Below are 10494 nucleotides of genomic sequence, written 5' to 3'. Positions count from 1 at the left end.
CTCAGGTTAGGCCGTCTCATCTCTATTTCCCTCCATGCATTTCTCTCATTTGTCTCTCTCATTGCAAATCACACCTCTCAGTTTACCTATATCTGCTGTGGAAGACAGCTATGAAAGCTTCTGTGATTATTCAATATCCAGCCACCTATTTAGAGAGATGGAATTAATTATCTCAAATCAAATCCAGATTTCTAGGGGAAAAGCTTATTTGTTCAGCCTGAGTTATGTGCTCATCATGACCAATTAAATGTTGACCAGGCTAGATTTCTGAACTGGGGTTTCATTTCCGCACAGTTTCACTGTGGCCTGCATAAGAAGTGTATCTACACCATAGCTCTCGTAATGGCTATGTAGATGGTGAATCAGTGTGCAGGTAGACTAGTTGGGGGAATTTCTAGAAAAATTAGTATGTGATAAATTATCAGATGTTCACCTCAAACAGGGAAGAAAGAAAGTATAGCTATAATTTTGTGAACATACAATGAGTATGTCATAGATCTTGAAGGAAAAAAAAAAAAAAGACCGATATTCTAAATCACAATCTCAAACACCCAGTTGAATTGAGCATGAATGGGTATATATGTGATATACTCCTTCCTTCACTTGGACCCACAGTTTGGCTGAGTATGAGTAATGCTAAAAGAAAAATAAAGGATAAAGACACACTTGGGGCTTATTCTTAGTAATATAAAGGAAGAAACAGAAAACTAATATTTATTGTGTAAGATGTTACACCAGCTCTTTTCACTTATTATCTCATTTAATTCTCACTGCAACACTGTAAAGTAGGTATTATATCTCCATTTCTCAGATGTGAAAACAAAGGCTCTAAAAGATAATTTTCCCCAAATTATAATAAGTAGAAAAGAGTATTTAAAGCCAAGTCTGTCTTATTCCAAAGTCTGAGCTCTTTTGTTTTTACCACAGAAAAACATTTTAGAATATGAAAAAAAATCCTCAAGCATAGAAGAAGTTTGGTGGCAAAATATAAAATATAAATAACATAGTAACTTATATAGATGAAGAAAATGTTAATGGCATCTGGACAAAGAACAAAAGGGGAAAATCTCCAGGTAATAAAGCTCATGAACCAGTAGAGGAAAAACAAGATTTATCACATAGGTAACTGTGTGCATTGATGAAATCTGGAAAATATACTTTTTTCACAATTGAAAAATTCCATTGCCCATTTCCTAGGAAAATAGTACCATATAAATCAGGACTTGAAGATTTTGGTTAATGAATGATTAGTCAGTGAACTGCGAAGCCCTGACTACAATTCCTTGGGCCTACAGGTCAGGGTCAACAAACCCACTCAATCATTTTTACTTAGTGTAATATTGGTTGGTACATATTAATCAGAGAATCTAGGAGTATAAATGCCAACAGAGTTTCTGGGAGATCATTGGTAGGGAGGTCGGGGGAATCCTCATTTTATAGATGAGAAAACTGAGGCCCAAGGAGGGGCAGTGACTGTGATGGAAGAGAATGAAGCTGTCAAGTGTTGGGAGATGAGCCCCAGCAGTCAGGGCTGAGCTTAAGGCAAAGCCAGCATGGCCTCAAATAGAGGCCAGTGCTAGCAAGCAATGGGCCTTTGGACCCATGGGCTTTCATGTGGTCAAAGGGGACTTTCCTCATATCATCTGCTGTGGGTTTAAAGCCGGTTATCAAAACATAGCTCAGAGCCTCCAGATGTACTCAGACCTAACAAAATAGTCATGTTCAATTGTTGCTCATATCTGAGAACAGTCTAATATTCTTATTTTTTTAAAAAATTAGAAAGAGTTTGAGTTCACCAAGGCCAACCTCCTCCTCAACACAGACATCATCATTGCCACATAAGTAATCTAGTCTCTCAAACCCTTCTCATGATGGAAAGTTGTTACTCCTATTTTCTGAAACTTTAATAGTGCAATAAAACATAACACCTTGAACTCTCTCACACTGGCACTAATTCAGCCTTCTAGTTCCACAGTGAACAAACCTAGATGTAGTTTAATTTTAGTTCACTTTGGTTCAGAGCCACCTACCCATTCTTCCTTAAATTTATTAACTCTTTATGTAATCCAATTAAAATGAGAGAGAGAGAGAGAGAGAGGGATTTGTTCATTGTAAGTTCAATTCATTCTAGATTTACTTGGGATGCAAATGTTTGGATTTAATTTTGGTCTGGTTTGGTTTGGTTGTTCTAATGTCACTCATCCTTATGTAGGATCTGTGTGGATTGAGTTGAGGTTTAAATACTGGAAAAACTCAGAAACCCTTTTCCATGTTTCTGATATGTACCCTCCTCTTTAGCAATCACAAGGCCTTCTTCATAGGTGCAGTTCTCTCTCTGCTAAGGCTTCCATCCTCCTCGGCCTGGAGAACTGGTCTTCACCCTTCTGTCTCAGCTTAAACCTCCACTCCTCACTAAAATCCCACCCATCTCATTGCTAACCACTCCTGTGGTACCTTCTATCTTGCAGCAGTGTGAAAGCACATGGGGTCACTGATAGTAATACCCCCAAGTGCCACTGCAGCACAGTGCCTGGCACAGAGTAGATGCTCAACTAAAACAACCACAAGTTTGTGAAATGAATGCATGAATAAGTTAATTAATAAACCCAAAACACTCTTTCTGCACCATCCCCATTTAAAGCTACTTCTGCTACCTGAGTCAACCAGAAGACTTTCTTAGGTAAATAACATTCAACTCCAAGGTGGCTTAGAATCTGTGTGAATTTGAGTCATGTCACCTAACATCTTTGTGCCTTAGTTTTCTCACCTATGAAATGAAAAAAAAAAATCAAAGTAAATAATGAGATAATATAATTAAGTAGACAACAGCATAATGTATGGCACATATAAAGAATTCAATTAGCATTAACTGTTATTATTACTGTGGTAGTAGTAATATTACTCTTATGAATGTGTGATATACTTAGAATTTACAATTATGTGTTTAACATTTTCTTTTTTCCAAGATTACTGAATTATTATAAAATGAATATCCTTATAAACACCCAGGCCAAAAATCAGAACTTTGACAGCCACACTAGACTGCTTTCTACATGTTCCATTCCAGTCACAGCCTCCTCTCTCCCTCCAGGAGTAACCTGACTTCCATAGTCATTGCTTCCTTGTGTTTCTTCATGTTTTTGTCACCCAATTTTTATTTATAAGCCCTATTATTATCTTTTTAAAAATGTTTTTATAGTCTATTTGAATCTATAGGCTCCTTCTCCATCTCTTTCTCTGTCTCTTCTATTACAATAAATATGCTGAAGAGCTCAAGATTTTTGTCCTACACAGTTTCGCGCTGCCTGCATTTTGTTAATTGCATCCTCATGGAACCATTCAACTCCTTCCTCTATCCCGTTTGTAAATGATTTGCTACATCTGCATTCTCAAAGATAAAGCCACTTTAAGCTTCATATGGCCTTAATCATACACCTAACTATACATGTAATACTTACCACTTCCATGTTCTTAATCCCACATCACTCTAATCATTTCTGGCTGTCTGAAGCTCATTTACTAACACATTGTCTTCAAAAGGGAACCTAGTAACAATGTCTCCTGAGTTATTGCATGTTGACCAGTTTGTGGGTGCCATTTATACTTCAAGGACAGTTTTGTTGAATATAAGTTTCTTGAGTCACATTTTCTTTCCTTGAGTCATGTTTTATATAGTACTACACATTCTTCTGGAATTCCAAATTTTCCAATATGAATGTTGAAAGCTCAGAGGATAATCTAATTTCCTTTTCCCCACAAGCTATGTGCTTTTCTTGCCCAGACATAAAAAGAGATTCTTGGTGGGCATTTTCCTTTGAGTTGTTTTTATTTCTTCATTTTTTTTCATTACAACTTTACTAAGATTTAATTCATGTACCATAGAATTCACCCCTTTAAAGAGTATGACTCAGTGATATTTTAGTGCATTCACAAAGTTGTACAACCATCATTACTACCTAAACTTTGGATACTTAATCACCCCAAAAAGAAACCTCACAAGCATTAATAATCACTCCTCTTCCTCAAGTCCCTGGCAATCACTAATTTACTTTCTATTTCTCTATTTGGCTATTCTGCACTTTCATATCAATGGAATCACACAATATGGGCCTTTGGGATTCACTTCTTTCGCTAAACATGTTTCCAAAGTTTATCTAGGCACGTATTAGTACTTTATTCCTTTTCATTGTCAAATAATATTGCAGCTGATTGATCAACTACATATCGTTGAGTCATATATCAGTTGATAGATATTTTGATTTTCTCCATTTTTTGGCCATTATAATAGTATAATAACGCACAATTAAAATGTATGTAGGAATTTTGTATGTATACATGGTTTCTTTTCTCTTTGCTATATACATAAAACTGGAATTGCTGGATCAAATGTTAACTCTATGTTTAATATTTTTTCTTCATGTTTTCAATTTTAAAATTGTTTTCTCTAAGTCATTTACTGGCATTTCTCATTAGCTAGGGACAAATCTTTACAAATGGTTTATATAAGATACTTCAGTATGCAAGTAACAGAAACTCAACTTAAACTGGCTGAAGCAAAAAAAGATATGGTGGCTCTAAGGCTGGTTAATTGAGAAACTTAAAAACATTATCAAGAATCAAAGTTGTCTCCATAGTTCCACTTTGTCATCGATTTCTCAGTGCTACAAAGTGACTGAAATATCTCAGGTAATCTTCTTGCATCAATGTAAAAAGGAAGAAAAGTGAGCTATTATTTTATCTCTATTTTTTATTGTGGTTTTAAAAGTCACACATATCATTAAACCTACTTGCAACAATTTTTTGTTATACTTTAAGTTCTAGGGTAAATGTGCACAACGTGCAGGTTTGTTACATATGTATACATGTGCCATGTTGGTGTGCCGCACCCATTAACTCGTCATTTACATTAGATATTTCTCAAAATGCTATCCCTCCCCACTTCCCCCACCCCACGATAGGCCCTGGTGTGTGATGTTCCCCTTCCTGTGTCCAAGTGTTCTCATTGTTGAATTCCCACCTATGAGTGAGAACACGCGGTGTTTGGTTTTCTGTCCTTGAGATAGTTTACTGAGAATGATGATTTCCAGCTTCATCCATGTCCCTACAAAGGACATGAACTCATCCTTTTTTATAGCTGCATAGTATTCCATGGTGTATATGTGCCACATTTTCTAATCCAGTCTATCATTCATGGACATTTGGGTTGGTTCCAAGTCTTTGCTATTGTGAATAGTGCTGCAATAAACATATGTGTGCATGTGTCTTTATAGCAGCATGATTTATAATCTTTTGGGTATATACCTAGTAATGGGATGGCTGGGTCAAATGGTATTTCTAGTTCTAGATCCTTGAGGAATCGCCACACTGTCTTCCACAATGGTTGAACTAGTTTATACTCCCACCAACAGTGTAAAAATGGTCCTATTTCTCCACATCCTCTCCAACACCTGTTGTTTCCTGACGTTTTAATGACTGCCATTCTAACTGGTGTGAGATGGTATCTCATTGTGGTTTTGATTTGCATTTCTCTAATGGCCAGTGATAATGAGCATTTTTTCATGTGTCTGTTGACTGCATAAATATCTCCTTTTGAGAAATGTCTGTTCATATCCTTTGCCCACTTTTTGATGGGGTTGTTTTATTTTTTCTTGTAAATTTGTTTAACTTCTTTGTAGATTCTGGATATTAGCCCTTTGTCAGATGAGTAGATTGCAAAAATTTTCTCCCATTCTGTAGGTTGTCTTCCTCAAGATTGTTTTGGCTATTCAGGGTCCTTTGTGGCTCCACATGAATTTTAAGATTTTTTTCTATTTTTGTAAAATGTGTTAATGGAATTCTGTTAAGGATTGAATTGAATCTGTAGAATTCTTTAAATAGTATGGACATTTTAGCGTTATTGTCTTCCAGTTTATGGACATAGATGCCTTCCCATTTATTTTTATCTTTTAAAATTTATTTTCCAATGTTTTATAGTTTTCTGTGTCCAAATCAATGTTGAATAGAAGTGGCAAGAGTGGGCATTCTTGCCCTAATCTAAGAGGAAAACCCTTGTTTTTAAGAGGAAAAATTTTTATTTTTGTACCATTTAGTATGATAGTAGCTGTGGGGTTTACATATATGGACTTTTGTTGTGTTGAGGCAAATTCTTTCTATTAGCTGAGTGTTTTTAATCATGAAAAGGGGTTGAATTTTATCAAATACTTTCTCTGAACCTATTGAGATGATTATCTAATTTTTAATCCTTCCTTCTGTTAATTTGGTGTATCATATTGAATGAATTTTGTGAGTTGAAAAATCCTTGCAATCCAGAGTTAAATTGCACTTGGTCGTGGTGTATAACCTTTCTTTTTTTTTTTTTTTTTTTTTTTTTTTTTGTGAGACTTTGTCTTGCCCTGTCCTCGCCCAAGCTGGAGTGCAGTGGCGCTATCTCGGCTCACTGCAACCTCTTCCTCCTGGGTTCAAAGGATTCTCCTGCCTCAGCCTCCCGAGTAGCTGGGACTACAGGCGCCCGCCACCAGCCCGGCTAATTTTTTCTATTTTTAGTAGAGACAGGGTTTCACCGTGTTAGCCAGGATGTTCTCTAGCTCCTGACCTCGTGATCCGCCCGCCTCGGTCACCCAAAGTGCTGGGATTACAGGCGCACCGCGCATAATCTTTTTAATGTGCTAGAATTGAATTCAGTTTGCTAGCATTTTGTTGATGGTTTTTGCATCTGTATTTATCAGATAGATTGGACTATAATTTTGTCTTCTTGTAATGTCTTTGTCTAGATTTGACATCAGGATAAGGTTGGTCTTATAAGTTTGGAAGTGTTTTGTCTTTAATTTATAGAAACATTGGAGAATGATCGGCACTAATTCTTTAGATGTTTGTGAAATTCACCATTGAAACCACTTGGTTCTAGGTTTCTCTTTCTTGGGAGGTTTTTGATTACTGATTAATCTTAGGAGTTACAGGTCTATTCAGACTTTATATTTCTTCTGGATTCAGTCTTGATAGTTTGTATAGTTTATCTAATTTGTTGGCATGTTATGATCATTTGTATTTTTGTAGCATCTGCTGTAAGGTCTCATCTTTCATTTCTGGTTTTATTTATTTGAATCTTCTCTCTCTCTCTCTCTCTTTTTTTTTTTTTTTTTTTTTTTTGGCCTGGCTAAAGTTTTAATGATGTTGTTCATCTTTTCAAAACATTAACTTTGTTTCATCTTTTTCTTCTTTGTTTCTCTACTCTTTACTTTATTTATTCCTGCTCTAATCATTATTTTCTTCTTTCTGCTAAGTTCGGACTTATTTTGTTCTTCTTTTCCTAGTTCCTTGCGGTGTAAAGTTATTATTGGAGATATTTCTTTTTTAATACAGACATTTATCACTACAACTTCCCTTTCAGTACTGTTTTTGCTGCATCTCATAAGTTTCATTATTTTCTGTTTTCCTTTTCATTTGTCTCAAAATATTTTTCAATTTTCCTTTTGATTTTTTTCTTTGATCCATTGGTGGTTAAGAGGTGATTTTTTTTTCTCTTCCACATATTTGTGAATTTTTTCAATTTTCCTTCTGCTACTGACATCTAGTTTCATTCCTTTTGTTAGAAAAAATATTTGGAATGATTTAAATCTCTTTAAATTAGTTAACACTTGTTCTGTGATGTAACATATGATCTATCCTGGAAAATGTTTCATGTGCATTTGAGCAGAATGGGCATTCTGCTCTTTGAGGGTAGAATGTTCTGTATATGTCTGTTAGTTCCATTTGGATTATAGTGTTATCCAGATCTTCCATTTCCTTATTGATCTGTCTGTATGTTCTATCCATTATTAAAAGTGGGAAACTGAAGTCTCCTACTATTATTGTGTTTCTGCCCATTTCTTCAGTTCTGTCAGTGTTCACTTCATATATTTAGGTATTCTGATATTAGGTACGTGTATAATTATAATTGTTATGGCTTCCCGGTGAATTGACCCTTAAATCATTATATGATGATCTTCTCTGTTTCTTGTGAACATTTTTTGACTTAAACTCTATTTTGTCTAATGTAAGTACCACCACCTCTTCTTTCTTTTGATTACCACTTGAAATTAATATATTTTTCATATTTTTGTCTTAAGCCTATATGTGTTCTTTAATCTAAAGTAAGTCTCTTATAGATAGTTTATAGCTGACACTTATGTTTGTTTGTTGTTTGTTTGCTTCTATCAAGTAACCCACTCTGTGCCATTTGATTATGATGTTTAATCCCTTTATATTTAAGGTAATTATTGATAGGGAAGGAGTTAGTATTTCAATTTTGTTGGTTTCTATGTGTCTTTTAGCTCTTTGCCCCTCTTTTTCTCTGTTGCGCTCTTCCTTTGCATTTTGTTGATTTTTGTTGTTGTGACATACTTTGATTTCCTTTGCATTTTTCTTTATGTATCTTTTATTGTTATTTTTTGTAGTTACCACAGGGTTTACATAAAACATAATTTTTTCATGCTTTTTGTTATTCATTTATTTGATGATCTGACAAGATAATTTCAAATGATCTGTCTTTGAGTTCATCATTCTTTCTTTTGCTTCCTCTAGTCTCTTGTTGATCACCTCTGATTAATTTTTCAATTCAGCTATTGCATGCTTCAACTCCAAAATTTCTTTTGTCTTTTTTTATACTTTCTGTTTGTTATCTAATTGTTATCTCTTTCTATCAAATTTTGTTCATGCATCCTTCTCCTGAGTTTATTTAGCATCTTTATGACAGTTGTTTTGAATTACTTGTCTGGTAACTTATATACCTCCATTTTCTTAGGGTCAATTTTTACAGATTTACTTTATTCTTTTTACTGGACCACTTTTTTCTATTTCTTTATGTTTCATATAACTTTGAATTGATACCCATACATTTGGGGAAAAAAATCCACCTCTCCTAGTCTTTACAAACTGGCCTCATACAGGAAAATACTTTTACCACTCATATTGGCTAGAGATTTTGAGGGCTTTCAGACTTTTTCTGTAAATATGCCTTCTTTTGACTTGTGTGTGTATATTCCTAATTAGAGGAATGTGTCAGCTTCTTTTTATTTTCAGGATTTTATAATCTCTTGTTCCTGTTGGTGTCTGCTGTACACAGGCCCTCTGAAGAAGTAGCATGCTGCCCAATTTTTTTTTTTGTTATTGTTGTTCTAAGTGTCCCCAAGGCATTCCATGTCCTATTCATACTCATACTGAAGAGACAGAAATCAGCTCCTTAAACAATTTCTTTAAAAGCAGAGATACACACCAACGGAACAGAACAGAGCCCTCAGAAATAATACCACATATCTACAACCATCTGATCCTTGAAAAACCTGACAAAAACAAGAAATGGGGAAAGGATTCCTTATTTAATAAATGGTGCTGGGAAAACTGGCTAGCCATATGTAGAAAGCTGAAACTGGATCCCTTCCTTACACCTTATACAAATATTAATTCAAGATGGATTAAAGACTTACATGTTAGACCTAAAATCATAAAAACCCTAGAAGAAAACCTAGGCAATACCATTCAGGACATAGGCATGGGCAAGGACTTCATGTCTAAAACAACAAAAGCAATGGCAACAAAAGCCAAAATTGACAAATGGGATCTAATTAAACTAAAGAGCTTCTGCACAGCCAAAGAAACAACGATCAGCGTGAACAGGCAACCTACAGAATGGGAGAAAATTTTTGGAAAATTTTGTCAAAATTTTGACAAAGGGCAAATACCCAGAATCTACAAAGAACTCAAACAAATTTACAAGAAAAAAACGAACAACCCCATCAACAAGTGGGCGAAGGATATGAACAGACACTTCTCAAAAGAAGACATTTATGCAGCCAACAGACACATGAAAAAATGCTCATCATCACTGGCCATCAGAGAAATGCAAATCAACACCACAATCAGAAACCATCTCACACCAGTTAGAATGACGATCATTAAAAAGTCAGGAAACAACAGGTGCTGGCTGGAGAGGATGTGGAGAAATAGGAACACTTTTACACTGTTGGTGGGAGTATAAACTAGTTCAACCATTGTGGAAGACAGTGTGGTGATTCCTCAAGGATCTAGAACCAGAAATACCATTTGACCCAGCCATCCCATTACTGGGTATATACCCAAAATATTATAAATCATGCTGCTATAAAGATACATGCACACGTATGTTTATTGTGGCACTATTCACAATAGCAAAGACTTGGAGCCATCCCAAATGTCCATGAATGATAGACTGGATTAAGAAAATGTAGCATATATACACCATGGAATCCTATGCAGTCATAAAAAAGGATGAGTTCATGTCCTTTGTAGGGACATGGATGAAGCTGGAAACCATCATTCTCAGCAAACTATCGCAAGAACAAAAAAACAAACAACACATGTTCTCACTCATAGGTGGGAATTGAACAGTGAAAACACTTGGACACAGGAAGGGGAACATCACACACCAGGGCCTGTTATGGGGTGGGGGAGGGGGGAGGGAAAGCATTAGGAGATATACCC

Source organism: Pan troglodytes, chromosome 5, assembly GCF_028858775.2.
Source record: "Pan troglodytes isolate AG18354 chromosome 5, NHGRI_mPanTro3-v2.0_pri, whole genome shotgun sequence".
NCBI classification, from domain to species: domain Eukaryota; kingdom Metazoa; phylum Chordata; class Mammalia; order Primates; family Hominidae; genus Pan; species Pan troglodytes.
Note: the sequence above shows the minus strand (reverse complement) of the source record.